General features: G+C 39.0%; 1 pseudogene; it reads left to right on the top strand.

Moving 5' to 3' along the window:
* The first annotated feature begins 11,023 nt into the window (after nt 1–11,023).
* Nucleotides 11,024–12,339, top strand: LOC143646116 (eukaryotic translation initiation factor 5 pseudogene; annotated as a pseudogene).
* Nucleotides 12,340–16,065: the final 3,726 nt, after the last annotated feature.

Genomic DNA, 16,065 nt, shown 5'->3' on the forward strand with positions numbered 1-16,065 from the left:
TCTACATTTTCAGGCAGTTCCCTCCGGCCTCTCCATTACACCTTGGATAGCAAGGTGATATCTACTTAATGCATAAGAATAACCTCCAGGATAACCTCTCGACTCTGTTTGGAGTTGGAGCCATTGACACTTTGTCTCATTTCACTCTTCCCCCTTTTGGTCGAGAAGGTTTTTCTCAATCCCTTGATGCTGGGTCTCAGCTCATTCTAGAGTTTTTCTCAATCCCTTGATGCTCAGTCTCAGCTCATTCTAGGATTTCTGTCCCACATTGCCAGGAAGGTCCACACCCCTGGGAGTCATGTACCACATAGACAGGGTAGGGCGGTGAGTTTGCTTGCTGTACTGGCTGGAGAGAGAGGCCACATCTGAGCAACAAAAAAGGTACTCTAGGGGGTGACTCTGAGGCCTAATTTTAAGTAGGCTTGACCTATCCTTTGTGGGGTTAAGTTTCATATGAACAAACCTCAAGACTGGGGGCTCAGACTATAGCTTTGGTTGTCCACACTGCTTGTGAGAATATCAAGAATTCAACTGGGGGGAGGGGTCGAATTTTCCCCCGTTCTCACCATTCCCCGAAGGGGACTTTGCAAATACTTTTCCATTCACTGATCAAATCACTCTGGAATTCATTGGGGCATCACTCTGGACAAACCAACAAAATCTCACGTCCTACTCAAGGTTCCATGTACTTATATTGTTCAACCAACTATCTACATAAGTTATATTAGGAGATACACTAGTCAAAATATAAATTTTATACCATATAAACATTTTTTGCTTTAGTCTCACACATAAGTTGAAATTTTAAAATATTAATTACCATCAATTTTCAGCACCCTGCGGTAATGATATTCCTTTGTTCTTTCTCATGCAAAAACCTTTTTTTAGCTCTTCCTGCTTTGGCTGGTGAGCCTCTCCTGTGGAGCGTGTCCAGACCCTCCATCAGAATCATCAGCTTCACAGCCTACCCTACATATTTTGGACTCTATGTTCCCATGATTACGGAGGACTTCCGGAGAAGATGGCGGCTTAGTAAGACGCATGGATCTTAGTTCCTCCTCCAGAACAGCTACTAGGGGAGTAGAAATGATAGAGAACAGCTCCCGGAGCCACGACAGAGATAAAAAAGACAGCATACCACATCCTGGAACGGCTGACTGGCTGGGAGAACCCGCTCCGGTGAGATCGCCGAGGGGCGCGGGCTTCCCTGGGCCGGGGTGGCAAGCGGCCGGAGTCCCTCCCTTCCTCCTTCCCGGGTCAGCTGGGAGAAGTGGACAGGGGGTCCCCTCAAGCTGTGGCGGCTGGCGACCCCCCCACGTGCGGCCCCCCAGACCAACTGGGAGAATTGGATTGGAGATCCCCAGACCACAGAGAACGGTGACCGGGGTCCCTTCCAGACACGTGACTTCCCAGTCCGGCTGGGAATGCTGCACTCTCCTGGGCTGCGGTGGCTGACGCCCTCCCACCACGCTTGGTGACCCGGGCCGACTAGGAGATTCGGACGGGCGCTCTCCCAGGCTGCGGTGGCCGGCGACCCTCCCCACGTTTGGATCCCCGGGTCAGCTGGCACTCTTCCAAGCTGCTTCGGCTGGCGAACCTCCCCCACGGCGAGAGTTTTCCAAAGTTAAAGGACCCACAGCACCTTTTACTGGTGGGACCCGCAGACAAACATGTGCCACGAGCATCACCTACTGGGCAGGATAAGAAAAACAGAACCCAGAGATTTCACAGAAAAATCTTTCAACCTGTTGGGTCCAACACCCAGGGAAATCTGACTAAATGCCCAGACGCCAGCAGAAGATAACGGATCACGCTCAGAAAATTGAAAATATGGCCCAGTCAAAGGAGCAAACCAATGGTTCAAATGAGATACAGGAGCTGAGACAACTAATGCTGAATATACGAACAGAAATGGAAAATCTCTTCAAAAATGAAATTCATAAATTGAGGGAGCTTATGAAGAAGACATGGGCTGAACAAAAAGAAGAAATAGAAAAACTGAAAAAACAAATCACAGAACTTATGGAAGTGAAGGATAAAGTAGAAAAGATGGAAAAAACAATGGATACCTACAATGATAGATTTAAAGAGACAGAAGATAGAATTAGTGATTTGGAGGATGGAACATCTGAAGTTCAAAAAGAAACAGAAACTATAGGGAAAAGAATGGAAAAATTTGAACAGGGGATCAGGGAACTGAAGGACAACATGAACCGCACAAATATATGTGTTGTGGGTGTCCCAGAAGGAGAAGAGAAGGGAAAAGGAGGAGAAAAACTAATGGAAGAAATTATCACTGAAAATTTCCCAACTCTTATGAAAGACCTAAAATTATAGATCCAAGAAGTGCAGTGCACCACAAAGAGAATAGACCCAAATAGGCGTTCTCCAAGACACTTACTAGTTAGAATGTCAGAGGTCAAAGAGAAAGAGAGGATCTTGAAAGCAGCAAGAGAAAAACAATCCATCACATACAAGGGAAACCCAATAAGACTATGTGTAGATTTCTCAGCAGAAACCATGTAAGCTAGAAGACAGTGGGATGATATATTTAAATTACTAAAAGAGAAAAACTGCCAACCAAGACTCCTATATCCAGCAAAATTGTCCTTCAAAAATGAGGGAGAAATTAAAACATTCTCAGACAAAAAGTCACTGAAAGAATTTGTGACCAAGAGACCAGCTCTGCAAGAAATACTAAAGGGAGCACTAGAGGCAGATACAAAAAGACAGAAGAGAGAGGTATGGAGAAGAGTGTAGAAAGAAGGAAAGTCAGATATGATATATATAATACAAAAGGCAAAATGGTAGAGGAAAATATTATCCAAACAGTAATAACACTAAATGTTAATGGACTGAATTCCCCAATCAAAAGACATAGACTGGCAGAATGGATTAAAAAACAGGATCCTTCTATATGCTGTCTACAGGAAACACATCTTAGACCCAAAGATATTTCATGCAAATAACAACCAGAAAAGAGCAGGAGTAGCTATACTAATATCCAACAAATTAGATTTCAAATGTAAAACAGTTAAAAGAGACAAAGAAGGACACTATCTACTAATAAAAGGAACAATTAAACAAGAAGACATAACAATCATAAATATTTATGCACCGAACCAGAGTGCCCCAAAATACGTGAGGAATACACTGCAAACACTCTAAAGGGAAATAGACACATATACCATAATAGTTGGAGACTTCAATTCACCACTCTCATCAATGGACAGAACATCTAGACAGAGGATCAATAAAGAAATAGAGAATCTGAATATTACTATAAATGAGCTAGACTTAACAGACATTTATAGGACATTATATCCCACAACAGCAGGATACACCTTTTTCTCAAGTGCTCATGGATCATTCTCAAAGATAGACCATATGCTGGGTCACAAAGCAAGTCTTAACAAATTTAAAAAGATTGAAATCATACACAACACTTTCTCGGATCATAAAGGAATGAAGTTAGAAATCAATAATAGGCGGAGTGCGAGAAAATTCACAAATACGTGGAGGCTCAACAACACACTCTTAAACAACAAGTGGGTCAAAGAAGAAATTGCAAGAGAAATTAGTAAATACCTCGAGGTGAATGAAAACGAAAACACAACATATCAAAACTTATGGGACGCAGCAAAGGCAGTGCTAAGAGGGAACTTTATTGCCCTAAATGCCTATATAAGAAAAGAAGAAAAGGCAAAAATGCAGGAAATAACTGCCCACTTGGAAGAACTGGAGAAAGAACAGCAAACTAACCCCAAAGCAAGCAAAAGGAAAGAAATAACAAAGATTAGAGCAGAAATAAATGAAATTGAAAACATGAAAACAATAGAGAAAATCAATAAGACCAGAAGTTGGTTCTATGAGAAAATCAATAAGATTGATGGGCCCTTAGCAAGATTGACAAAAAGAAGAAGAGAGAGGATGCAAATAAATAAGACCAGAAATGGAAGAGGAGACATAACCACTGACATCACAGAAATAAAGGAGTTAATAACAGGATACTATGAACAACTTTACGCTAATAAATACAACAATTTAGATGAAATGGACAGGTTCCTGGAAAGACATGAACAACCAACTTTGACTCAAGAAGAAATAGATGACCTCAACAAACCAATCACAAGTAAAGAAATTGAATCCATCATTCAAAAGCTTCCCAAAAAGAAAAGTCCAGGACCAGACGGCTTCACATGTGAATTCTATCAAACATTCCAGAAAGAATTAGTACCAACTCTCCTCAAACTCTTCAAAAAAATCAAAGTGGAGGGAAAACTACCTCATTCATTTTACGAAGCCAACATTACCCTCATACCAAAACCAGGCAAAGATATTACAAAAAAAGAAAACTACAGACCAATCTCTGTAATGAATATAGATGCAAAAATCCTCAATAAAATTCTAGCAAATCATATCCAACAACACATTAAAAGAATTATACATCATGACCAAGTAGGATTCATCCCAGGTATGCAAGGATGGTTCAACATAAGAAAATCAATTAATGTAATACACCATATCAACAAATCAAAGCAGAAAAATCACATGATCATCTCAATTGATGCAGAGGAGGCATTTGACAAGATTCAACATCCTTTCCTGTTGAAAACACTTCAAAGGATAGGAATACAAGGGAACTTCCTTAAAATGATAGAGGGAATATATGAAAAACCCACAGCTAATATCATCCTCAATGGGGAAAAATTGAAAACTTTCCCCCTAAGATCAGGAACAAGACAAGGATGTCCATTATCACCACTATTATTCAACATTGTGTTGGAGGTTCTAACCAGAGCAATTAGACAAGAAAAAGAAATACAAGGCATCAAAATAGGAAAGGAAGAAGTAAAACTATCACTGTTTGCAGACGATATGATACTATACGTCGAAAACCCGGAAAAATCCACAACAAAACTACTAGAGCTAATAAATGAGTACAGCAAAGTAGCAGGTTACAAGATCAACATTCAAAAATCTGTAGCATTTCTATACACTAGTAATGAACAAGCGGAGGGGGAAATCAAGAAACGAATCCCATTTACAATTGCAACTAAAAGAATGAAATACCTAGGAATAAATTTAACTACAGAGACAAAAAAACCTATATAAAGAAAACTACAAAAAACTGTTAAAAGAAATCACAGAAGACCTAAATAGATGGAAGGGCATACCGTGTTCATGGATTGGAAGACTAAATATAGTTAAGATGTCAATCCTACCTAAATTGATTTACAGATTCAATGCAATACCAATCAAAATCCCAACAACTTATTTTTCAGAAATAGAAAAACCAATAAGCAAATTTATCTGGAAGGGCAGGGTGCCCCGAATTGCTAAAAACATCTTGAGGAAAAAAAAACGAAACTGGAGGTCTCGCACTGCCTGACTTTAAGGCATATTATGAAGCCACAGTGGTCAAAACAGCATGGTACTGGCATAAAGATAGATATATCGACCAATGGAATCAAATAGAGTGCTCAGATATAGACCCTCTCATCTATGGACATTTGATCTTTGATAAGGCAGTCAAGCCAATTCACCTGGGACAGAACAGTCTCTTCAATAAATGCTGCCTAGAGAACTGGATATCCATATGCAAAAGAATGAAAGAAGACCCGTATCTCACACCCTATACAAAAGTTAACTCAAAATGGATCAAAGATCTAAACATTAGGTCTAAGACCATAAAACAGTTAGAGGAAAATGTAGGGAGATATCTTATGAAACTTACAATTGGAGGCGGTTTTATGGACCTTAAACCTAAAGCAAGAGCACTGAAGAAGGAAATAAATAAATGGGAGCTCCTCAAAATTAAACACTTTTGTGCATCAAAGAACTTCATCAAGAAAGTAGAAAGACAGCCTACACAATGGGAGACAATATTTGGAAACGACATATCAGATAAAGGTCTAGTATCCAGAATTTATAAAGAGATTGTTCAACTCAACAACAAAAAGACAGCCAACCCAATTACAAAATGGGAAAAAGACTTGAACAGACTCCTCTCAGAAGAGGAAATACAAATGGCCAAAAGGCACATGAAGAGATGCTCAATGTCCCTGGCCATTAGAGAAATGCAAATCAAAACCACAATGAGATATCATCTCACACCCACCAGAATGGCCATTATCAACAAAACAGAAAATGACAAGTGCTGGAGAGGATGCGGAGAAAGAGGCACACTTAACCACTGTTGGTGGGAATGTCAAAGGGTGCAACCACTGTGGAAGGCAGTTTGGCGGTTCCTCAAAAAGCTGAATATAGAATTGCCATACGACCCAGCAATACCATTGCTAGGTATCTACTCAAAGGACTTAAGGGCAAAGACACAAACGGACATTTGCACACCAATGTTTATAGCAGCGTTATTTACGATTGCAAAGAAATGGAAACAGCCAAAATGTCCATCAACAGACGAGTGGCTAAACAAACTGTGGTATATACATACGATGGAATATTATGCAGCTTTAAGACAGGATAAACTTATGAAGCATGTAATAACATGGATGGACCTAGAGATCATTATGCTGAGTGAGTCTAGCCAAAAACTAAAGGACAAATACTGTATGGTCTCACTGATGTGAACCGACATTCGAGAATAAACTTGGAATATGTCATTGGTAACAGAGTCCAGCAGGAGTTAGAAACAGGGTAAGATAATGGGTAATTGGAGCTGAAGGGATACAGACTGTGCAACAGGACTAGATACAAAAACTCAAAAATGGACAGCATAATAATACCTAATTGTAAAGTAATCATGTTAAAACACTGAATGAAGCTGCATCTGAGCTATAGGTTTTTTTTTTGTCTGTCTGTTTGTTTGTCTTTTTTTTGTAGTATTATTATTATTTATTTTTCTCTATATTAACATTCTATATCTTTTTCTGTTGTTTTGCTAGTTCTTCTTCTAAATCAATGCAAATGTACTAAGAAATGATGATCATGCATCTATGTGATGATGTTAAGAATTAATGATTGCATGTGTAGAATGGTATGATCTCTAAATGTTGGGTTAATTTCTTTTTTTCCGTTAATTAAAAAAAAAAAAAAAAAAGAGAAGGGATAATTGGAGATGAAGGGATACAGACTGTACAACGGGACTGGATATAAAAACTCAGAAATGGACAGCACAATACTACCCAATTGTAATGCAATTATGTTAAAACACTGAATGAAGCTGCATGTGAGGTATAGGTTTTTTGTTTTTGTTTTTTTTGTTTTTTTTCTTTCTATTATTGTTTTAATTCTTATTCTGTTGTCTTTTTATTTCTTTTTCTAAATCGATGCAAATGTACTAAGAAATGATGAATATGCAACTATGTGATGTTATTAAGAATTACTGATTGTACATGTAGATTGGAATGATTTCTAATTGTTTTGTTAATTCTTTTTTTAATTAATAAAAAAAAAAAAGAATATACAGGAAAAAAAAAAAAAAGAATTACTGATTGCCTATGTAGAATGGAATGATTTCTAAATGTTGGGTTAATTTCTCTTTTTTTCTTTAATTAATAAAAAGAAATCTACTTTAAAAAAACATTTTTTTAATTTGTACATTTAGTCACTATCATTATACACTCTAGGCATTCCTAGATTATACCATCTCAATCTTTATCACTGTTTTTCTTTGTGATTTCATTTATGCCTCCAGCCCTCCTCCTTTATCATTCTCACATTCAGCTTCATTCAGTGTTTTAACATAATTGTATTACAGTTAGGTAGTATTGTGCTGTCCATTTCTAAGTTTTTATATTCAGTTCTGTTACACAATCTGTATCTCTTCAGCTCCAATTACCCAATATCTTACCCTGTTTCTATCTTCTGATGGTCTCTGTCACCAACGAAATATTCCAAGTTTGTTCAGTAATGTCAGTTCATATCAATGTGACCATACAGTATTTGTCCTTTTGTTTTTGGAAAATCTCACTCAGCATAATGTTCTTAAGGTCCATTCATGTTGTTACATGCTTCATAACTTTATTCTGTCTTACAGCTGCATAACATTCCATTGTATGCATATGCCACAGTTTGTTTAGCCACCAGTCTGTTGATGGACATTTTGGCTGTTTCCATCTCTTGGTAATTGTAAATAATGCTACTATAAACTTTGGTGTGCAAATGTCCATTTGTATCCTTGCCCTCATGTCCTTTGAGTAGAGACAGCATATAGATGGGCCCTGTTTCTTAATCCATTCTGCCAGTCTATGTTTTTTGATTGGGGAGTTTAATCCTTTAACATTTAGTGTTATTACTGCATGGGTAGTACTTTCTTCTGCTATTTTGCCTTCTGGATTTTATATGTCATATCTAATTTTCCTTCTTTTTACCTTTACTCATAGTCTTCCTTTCTACACTCTTCTCCACACCTCTCTCTTCTGTGTTTTCGTATCTGTCTCTAGTACTCCCTTTAGCATTTCTTGCAGAGCTGGTCTGTTGGTCACAAATTCTCTCAGTGATTTTTTGTCTGAAAATGTTTTAATTTCTCCCTCATTTTTGAAGGAGAATTTTGCTGGAAATAGAATTCTTGGTTGACAGTTTTTCTCTTTTAATAATTTAAATATATCATCCTACTGTCTTCTCGCCTCCATGGTTTCTGCTGAGAAATCTACACATAGTCTTATTGGGCTTCCCTTGTATGTGATGAATTGCTTTTCTCTCGCTGCTTTCAAGATTCTCTCTTTCTCTTTGACCTGTGACATTCTGATTAGTAAATGTCCTGGAGTACGTCTATTTGGATCAATTCTCTTTGGGTTACGCTGCACTTCTTGGATCTGTAATTTTAAATCTTTCATAAGAGTTGGGAAATTTTCAGTGATAATTTCCTCCATTAGTTTTTCTCCTCCTTTTCCCTTCTCTTCTCCTTCTGGGCCACCCACAACACATATATTTGTGTGCTTCATATTGTCATTCAGTTCCCTGAGTCCCTGCTCATATTTTTCCATTTTTTCCCTATATTTGCTTTTTCTTGTAGGATTCCAGATGTTCCATCCTCCAGTTCACTAATCCTATGTTCTGTTTCTCAAAATCTACCATTGTAGGTTTCCATTGTTTTTTTCATCTCTTCTACCATGCCTTTCATTCCCATAAGTTCTGTGATTTGTTTTTTCTTTTTGTTCATTCCTTGCCTTCTTTATATCCTCCCTCAATTAATTGATTTGGCTTTTGATGAGATTTTCCATGTCTGTTCATATATTCTGAATTAATTGTTTCAGCTCCTGTATCTCATTTGAATTGTTGGTTTGTTCCTTTGACAGGGCCATATCTTCAATTTTCCCAGTGTGATTTGTTATTTTTTGGTGGTGTCTAGGCATTTAATTACCTTAATTAGTTTATTCTGAAGATTGCTTTCACTTCTTTTTCCTAGGGTTTTCTTGCTGGATGAATTTTTTGTCTGTCTGTTCTTTGACATTCAGTTCAGCTTTTTCTGGACCTCTAGCTTAGATTTTGTTTAACAGAGGAGAATTTTTCAGTTCTTGTTTTCTTGTTTCTTGCCCTTTTGTGCACTGCCTTTCCCCCCCCACACACTTAGGAGGGTCTACTTAGGTATTATAGACCCCAGCCAGATTTTCTCAGACCAAACTCGCCTCCTATCAGGAGGAAAGAGTCACCTGCATCGGTTTTCCCTGAGGATGAGACCCAGTAGATTGAAAGACTTTTCTGTGAAGTCTCTGGACTCTGTTTTTCTTATCCTGCCCAGTATGTGGTGCTTGTCTGCCTGCAGGTCCCACCAGCATAAAATGATGCGGTACCTTTAACTTTGGCAGACTCTCCCTGCTGGGGGTGTGGTGGAGACGGAGGAGAGGTTGTAGACTGGTTTTAATGGCTTCAAATTACCAAGCCCTGGGGTCTGAATTCCTTGAGGGAGGAATTCCACCTGAGTTGGGCCTCACCCTTTCCCTGGGAAAGGCACAGGCTCCAGACAAGCCTTCAAACGAGCTTGTTTCTGCCTATGCCTGGGGCAGTTGCAGCCTAAGAAACCCTGCCGCTGTATCCAAAGGCAATCAAGCCTTTGTAGAAACACAGGCACAAAAAACTCTTTCCTTTTTTTTTTTTTCTTTTTCTGTCAGCCCTATCCCCTTGGCGCCAGGGCAAAAATGAGTAACCTCCACTTTGACCAGGTTCACCTGAACTGGGGGCCTATTTTTAGTAGTCAGAATTTGTTAATTAATTCCACAATTGGCGTTTGGTTGGGCTCAGCCCCTGTTGCTGGTAAAGTCTCTTTCCCTTACCCTCTAGGAAGCAGCCTGTGGGGGAGGGGCTTCAGCCACCAGGGCTTGGGGAACTCATGGTTCTGGGGTGGCTTGCAGCTGGTCCAGCTGGTCCAGACTGGGGTACGCTGTGTATCCGGTCACTGACATGGCCCCAGGAGCTGTTCTGTACTGTTTCTGGTTATTTAGTAGTTGTTCTGGAGGACAAACTAAAACGTGCAAATTGCTAAGCCGCCATCTTTGCATCAGCCTTTCTGGAATGAAAATAACCTCTTGTTGGTGCCTTAATTTGGACATTTTCATGGCCTTGGAACTGTAAACTTGCAACTTAATAAACTCCCTTTTTAAAAGCTGTTCTGCTAGACAGAGCAAGAACATTCCAGAGGTCGCCAGGCTTGGGTACTGACAGGTGTGGACACCGGACAACGCTGGGACAGCCTCTCCCTGCTGCTCAGCAATGGCACCTGGCTTGGCCACTCCTCCTCTGCACCTCTATCTCCTCCTCTACTGCTGCTGCCTTGCACTCTGGTTTAAAACGCGCCTCACTTCATCCCAGTCCCGGGTGAACAGCGTTTGGTTTGTGTCTTTATTTGATGAAAACGAGCTGTTGTGCAATCTTAGGTACCTGTATTGGGGAAACATAGCATACAAGCAAGAAGCTTACAGCCTCATGGCGAAAATTTTTTCATGTCAGAGACTGAGAACCCTTGTAGTTGTTTATGTCATCCCTTCTTCTCCAGACAGAAGATGCCAAAAAGTTGCAATCAAAGATCTCTTCATCTTATTAATAAAGCCACTAATAAGCCAAAATGTCTGCCAACATCAACCGCAGCATGTCAGACCAGTTCTATCGCTACAAGATGCTCCATCTGATCACCGATGTTGAGGGGAAAGGAAATGGAATCAAGACAGTTATAGTCAACATGGTTGACGTTGCAAAGGCACTTATTCGATCTCCAACATATCCCACCAAATATTTTGGTTGTGAGCTGGGAGCACAGACTCAATTTGATGTTAAGAATGACCATTACATTGTCAATGGATCTTGTGAGATGAATAAGCTGCAAGACATGTTGGATGGATTCATTAAAAAATTTGTTCTCTGTCCTGAGTGTGAGAATCCTGAAACAGATGCTGCATGTCAATCCAAAGAACCAAACAACAGGTAATTCTCGTAAAGCCTGTGGCTATCAAGACATGTTTGACACACGTCATAAACTCTGCACATTCATTCTCAAAAAATGAAATTTTTTTTAGTGAAAGTGGCACAGGAAAGAAAGAAAAGGAAAAGAAAAATAGGAAGGGCAAAGACAAGGAAAATGGCTCCATATCCAGCAGTGAGACACCACCCCCACCACTACCAAATGAAATCAGTCTTCCTCCACATGCTATGGAAGAGAAGAGGATGGTGACTGGGGAAAGACACAACTGAGGAAGCTCAAAGGCGCAGAATGGATGAAATTAGTGACCATGCAAAAGTTTTGACGCTCAGTGATGATTTGGAAAGGACTGTTGAAGAGCGAGTCAACATCCTGTTTGATTTTGTTAAGAAAAAGAACAAAGAGGGTATTATTGACTCATCTGACAAAGAAATTGTTGCTGAAGCAGAAAGACTGGATGTAAAAGCCATGGGCCCTCCTGTTTTGACTGAAGTTCTTTTTAATGAGAAGATTAGGGAGGAAATTAAGAAATGCAGGTGCCATTTCCTCCAATTTTCTCATAACAACAAAAAGGCTCAATGGTACCTCCTTCATGGTTTGGAGTGTGTGGTAGCTATGCATCAAGCTCAGCTCAGCTCCAAGATTCCACATATCTTGAAGGAGATGGATGATGCAGACCTTTTGGAAGAAGAGGTCATCATCAGCTGGTTAGGAAAGGCCTCTAAGAAATATGTCTCAAAGGAACTTGCCAAAGAGATTCGTATCAAAGCAGAACCATTTGTTAAATGGTTGAAGGAAGCAGAGGAGGAATCTTCTGATGGAGAAGAGGAAGATGAAGATGAGAACATTGAGGTGGGGTATTCAAAGACTGCCAGTATACCCAAAGTTGAAACTGTGAAGTCTGACAACAAGGATGATGACATTGACATTGATGCTATTTAAAATGATGGATGCAACCTAGCTTAACAGTGTCATACTGCAAAGTTTTCTGCATTATCAGACAGAAGTGGAATATGTATGTGCAAAAGCTAAAATGGCTTAACATCATGCTACACTTTACACTAAAAATGTTTTGCTGTGAGTGGTTTGTAATTAAGCCCAATGAGACATCTAGGGAGTCCAGACACCTCAGTGGGCAAATGTAGTTTGCTTATATAGCATGTCTCTTTTTGAAGAAACCGGTGGTGGACATGGATCACACTTATACAGTTATAACAAATAAAGATTTGCTTTTGGTCATTCTTCAAATTTTTGGCTTTGAATGACTTAAGTAAAATGATTGGCTCCTTTTTAATCTGTGGTACCATCATTTAACCTGCTAGGATTTGGGGGCCTAATAGATATAGTATTGTTTAGACGCTGAACTGTGAAACAGTCTTCAGCAGAATGTTAGCCTAAACTTATTTGTACTTAATTACTGTATTCAGGCATTCAGGAATATAGTTGGTTTTAATTTTTCTCTCTAATCCCTCAAATTGGCATATCGTAATGTACATTCTTTCCATGCCAAGGTGGACTGAGAAATCAAGTGAAAGTGCAACACCTTTATTGTACTGAGAAGTAATAATGACCTAAGTGTCCTATTAATAATTTTAAGGGTTTCGTTTTCAACTTGTGTACACTTGCCCCAAATTGTAGTCTTGGAAGTCATGTGTGTTGCACGTTAAAAGAGCCAAGGAAACTATTACGTTAACAAATTAGCATCTTATGTGTATGTAGCTATCACTTTGTACTGAAAGAAAACACTCAAGCTTTTGGATATGATTAAATAGTAAGCTCTGTGATTTTGTTGGGGAAAGCAGGAAAAGGTGCACTTAATTAATCCCTAGCAAAAACAGCATAATTTTTCAGTTTTTACCTTTATGATTTAGACTATAATTTCAAGATGTTTAAGACATGCATCGTTTGTTCACTGTTTCTTTCTTTCTTTCTTTTTTTTTCATATTATGGTTCTTTAATGCCTTTTACATTTTGGTTGCTACCTTGCCAAAAGAAGTATTACTGTGTCTCTAACTTGATTTTCTCCCCTCCCCCAAATGTCTTACTTAAAAAAACAAAGCTAAAAGCTTACTTCTAAGTCAAAGCCTGTATTTTGGTGTAAGACTAGGGGTATTTTTTGCTTTACAGTGAATATAGTCAAGTACCCAAGAAATCTGTGATGATGGTCACTGGTGCAGGTGGTAGGTCCTGACCCAGCCCATTCAGAGTTTAATATCTAGACAAGTACAAACCGATAAGGTCATTGCCCAATTATCTAAACTCACTTGGTATGGGTTCTGACTATATCTTAGCGTAGTATCTTTTACAAGGTGAAAACTTACTGCATTTATTCCTTCCCATAAAAAGTGCACTGTGGGAATCAAATCCATAGGAATGTTTTTGTTATCTGATGCATTTCTAGCATTCACCTCTCTTCAATCCTTTGTGACCTATCTCACAGATTTCAATGAGACCGTAATAACAAATTGTACTTAAAAAAATATTCACATTGAAATTATACAAACATTTGATAGGCTAAAACCTTGTTAGTTTGATATTTTTAAGGAATTGAAACCTAGCAGTCTTACTGAGAAATAAGAATTGGTTCCCAGCTGCCTTTTGAGAAAATCTGGTAAGACTAGGGTGGGGCTGAACCTGGAGGGAATGTGCATTGCCACACCAAAGATAAGCTTTGTAAATTCATATCTCACTTAGGTTTCAAATTCTTTGCTGCATTGCCAGTTTGCTTTCATAAACTGAAGTTCTGTAGGAGATACTGGTGGCCTAAACTAAGTTGTACTCAAAATACCCAGATTCTACTACAGAGCCTTTCTTTTAGTCTGAGGGTAAAAATGTTCAGTACTTCTAAACACTAAGAAAATATTGGCTTAGACCAGTGTTCAGTCTGGTGCCAAACTTCAATGAAATTCAAATTCACATAACCTGAGTTTTACTCACAGATGTTATCTTGAGAGAGTAATCCTTTAGTTTGCTCTGTTCAACTGTTTTAAAAATCCTGTTTCTCAAACAGCTATGTTACTTGATTTAAACAATGTTAAAATTAATTTAAAAAGCCGTTCTGTTTCTGGTATATTGCATTCTGGCAGCTCTGACCAACTAAAAAATTTGCAACCAACTCTCAAATGGAACAGGGGAAAATAATAATAATGTGTATTTATATAGGGAATGAATGATGATGTTGCAGATGTTAACAATTGGTAATTCTGAGTGAAGGGTAAATAGGAGCTGTTTCCACTATTGTTACAATTCATCTGTAAGTTTGCCATTATTTAAAAATAAAAAGTTAAAGAAAAGAATTTCTGCCATATTAATTTTAGAATCATTACCTTTGCATTAAAATAAAAAGCAAACAAAACTGTAGGGATTCGTAGAAGCAATTGCCAAAAGGTGGAAGCAACCCAAGTATCCACTGCCAGATAAATGGATTAACAAAATATTTTCTCTCCATACAATGGAATATTATTTAGCCATAAATAGTATTCCATTATTGTCATTCTGATACGTGAGACAACATGGAAGAAGTTTGAAGACATCATGTTGAATGAAATATGCCAGATACAAGAGGATACCTACTGAATGATTCCACTTAAATGAAACATCTAAAATAGGCAAATTCATAGAGACAGAAAGTAAATTAGAGGTTATCAGGGGCTGGGGGAGAAGTGCATGGGGGAGTTATCACTTAAAGAGTACAGAGTTTATTGTCAGGGAGACGAAAAAGTCTTGGTCACGGATGGTGGTTAATGGTAGCATAACATTATGAATATGATTAATCCCCTGAAATGCATACTTAAAAATGGTTTAAATGGCAATTTTTACATTATATATGCATTGCTATAATAAAAACAAAATAATGTATTAAAAAGACTTTAAGGATTAATGTAGCCCCAGCCCTAGGGGATGGTGTAGCTCCCAGCTGCTGCCCGCCCAGACCAGGTGGGGCTGGGAAAGCAACAAATAGCTCCTGGGCACCAACACTGGCTGAGTGTCTCTGAGGCCTGGGGTCTGCCCGAGAGAGAGCAGAACATTGCTTCCTGGCAGAGGAGGAGAAGGAGAACTAAGAAGTTTCTGGAAAAATCCAGGAACCCAAAGGCTCCAAATGCGTCTTCATTGTCAGAGGCCAGCTGTGACCATTCCAGACCCTTCTCCTTCATAGACCCAGCAATCAGAGTCACATCATTTCAAGCCAATGTGCATGTCTTCTGCTCCTATTGTGTGTAAAAGCCACTGGAGGTGGGGAGGCCACAAGGGGTGGTTTGAGTGTGTGTGAGCATGTGTGTGTTCACATATGTGTGTATTGGGTGGGGCAGGACAAGTTGTCAGCTCTTTGTGCAAGAGTATGGGTTATTACTAAATCGGGGCCAGCCTGCAACTTCATTACTCCATGTTTCAAAATGCCCTAGCTAAGACGGGTGAGTGCTGGCTTGGATAGAAGAACGGTTAACACTTCTTAGTGCTTACTCTGCCATGGAACATTTAAATATTCCACCCATACTAACCCTTTTAACCTTCATAGCAACACAAGGGGGAAGCATTATTGCTGTCTCTTGTTTTACAGATGAGAGGTTATGTAACTTGATCAAGGTGCCATCTTAGTTTCCCAGCAGCTATGACAAACAGCACATATTAATTAGCTGAACAACAGGAATTTATTGGCTCATCATTTGGAAAGTTAGAAGTCGCAAATCAAG

This window comes from Tamandua tetradactyla, chromosome 9 (assembly GCF_023851605.1).
Source record: "Tamandua tetradactyla isolate mTamTet1 chromosome 9, mTamTet1.pri, whole genome shotgun sequence".
NCBI classification, from domain to species: Eukaryota; Metazoa; Chordata; class Mammalia; order Pilosa; family Myrmecophagidae; genus Tamandua; species Tamandua tetradactyla.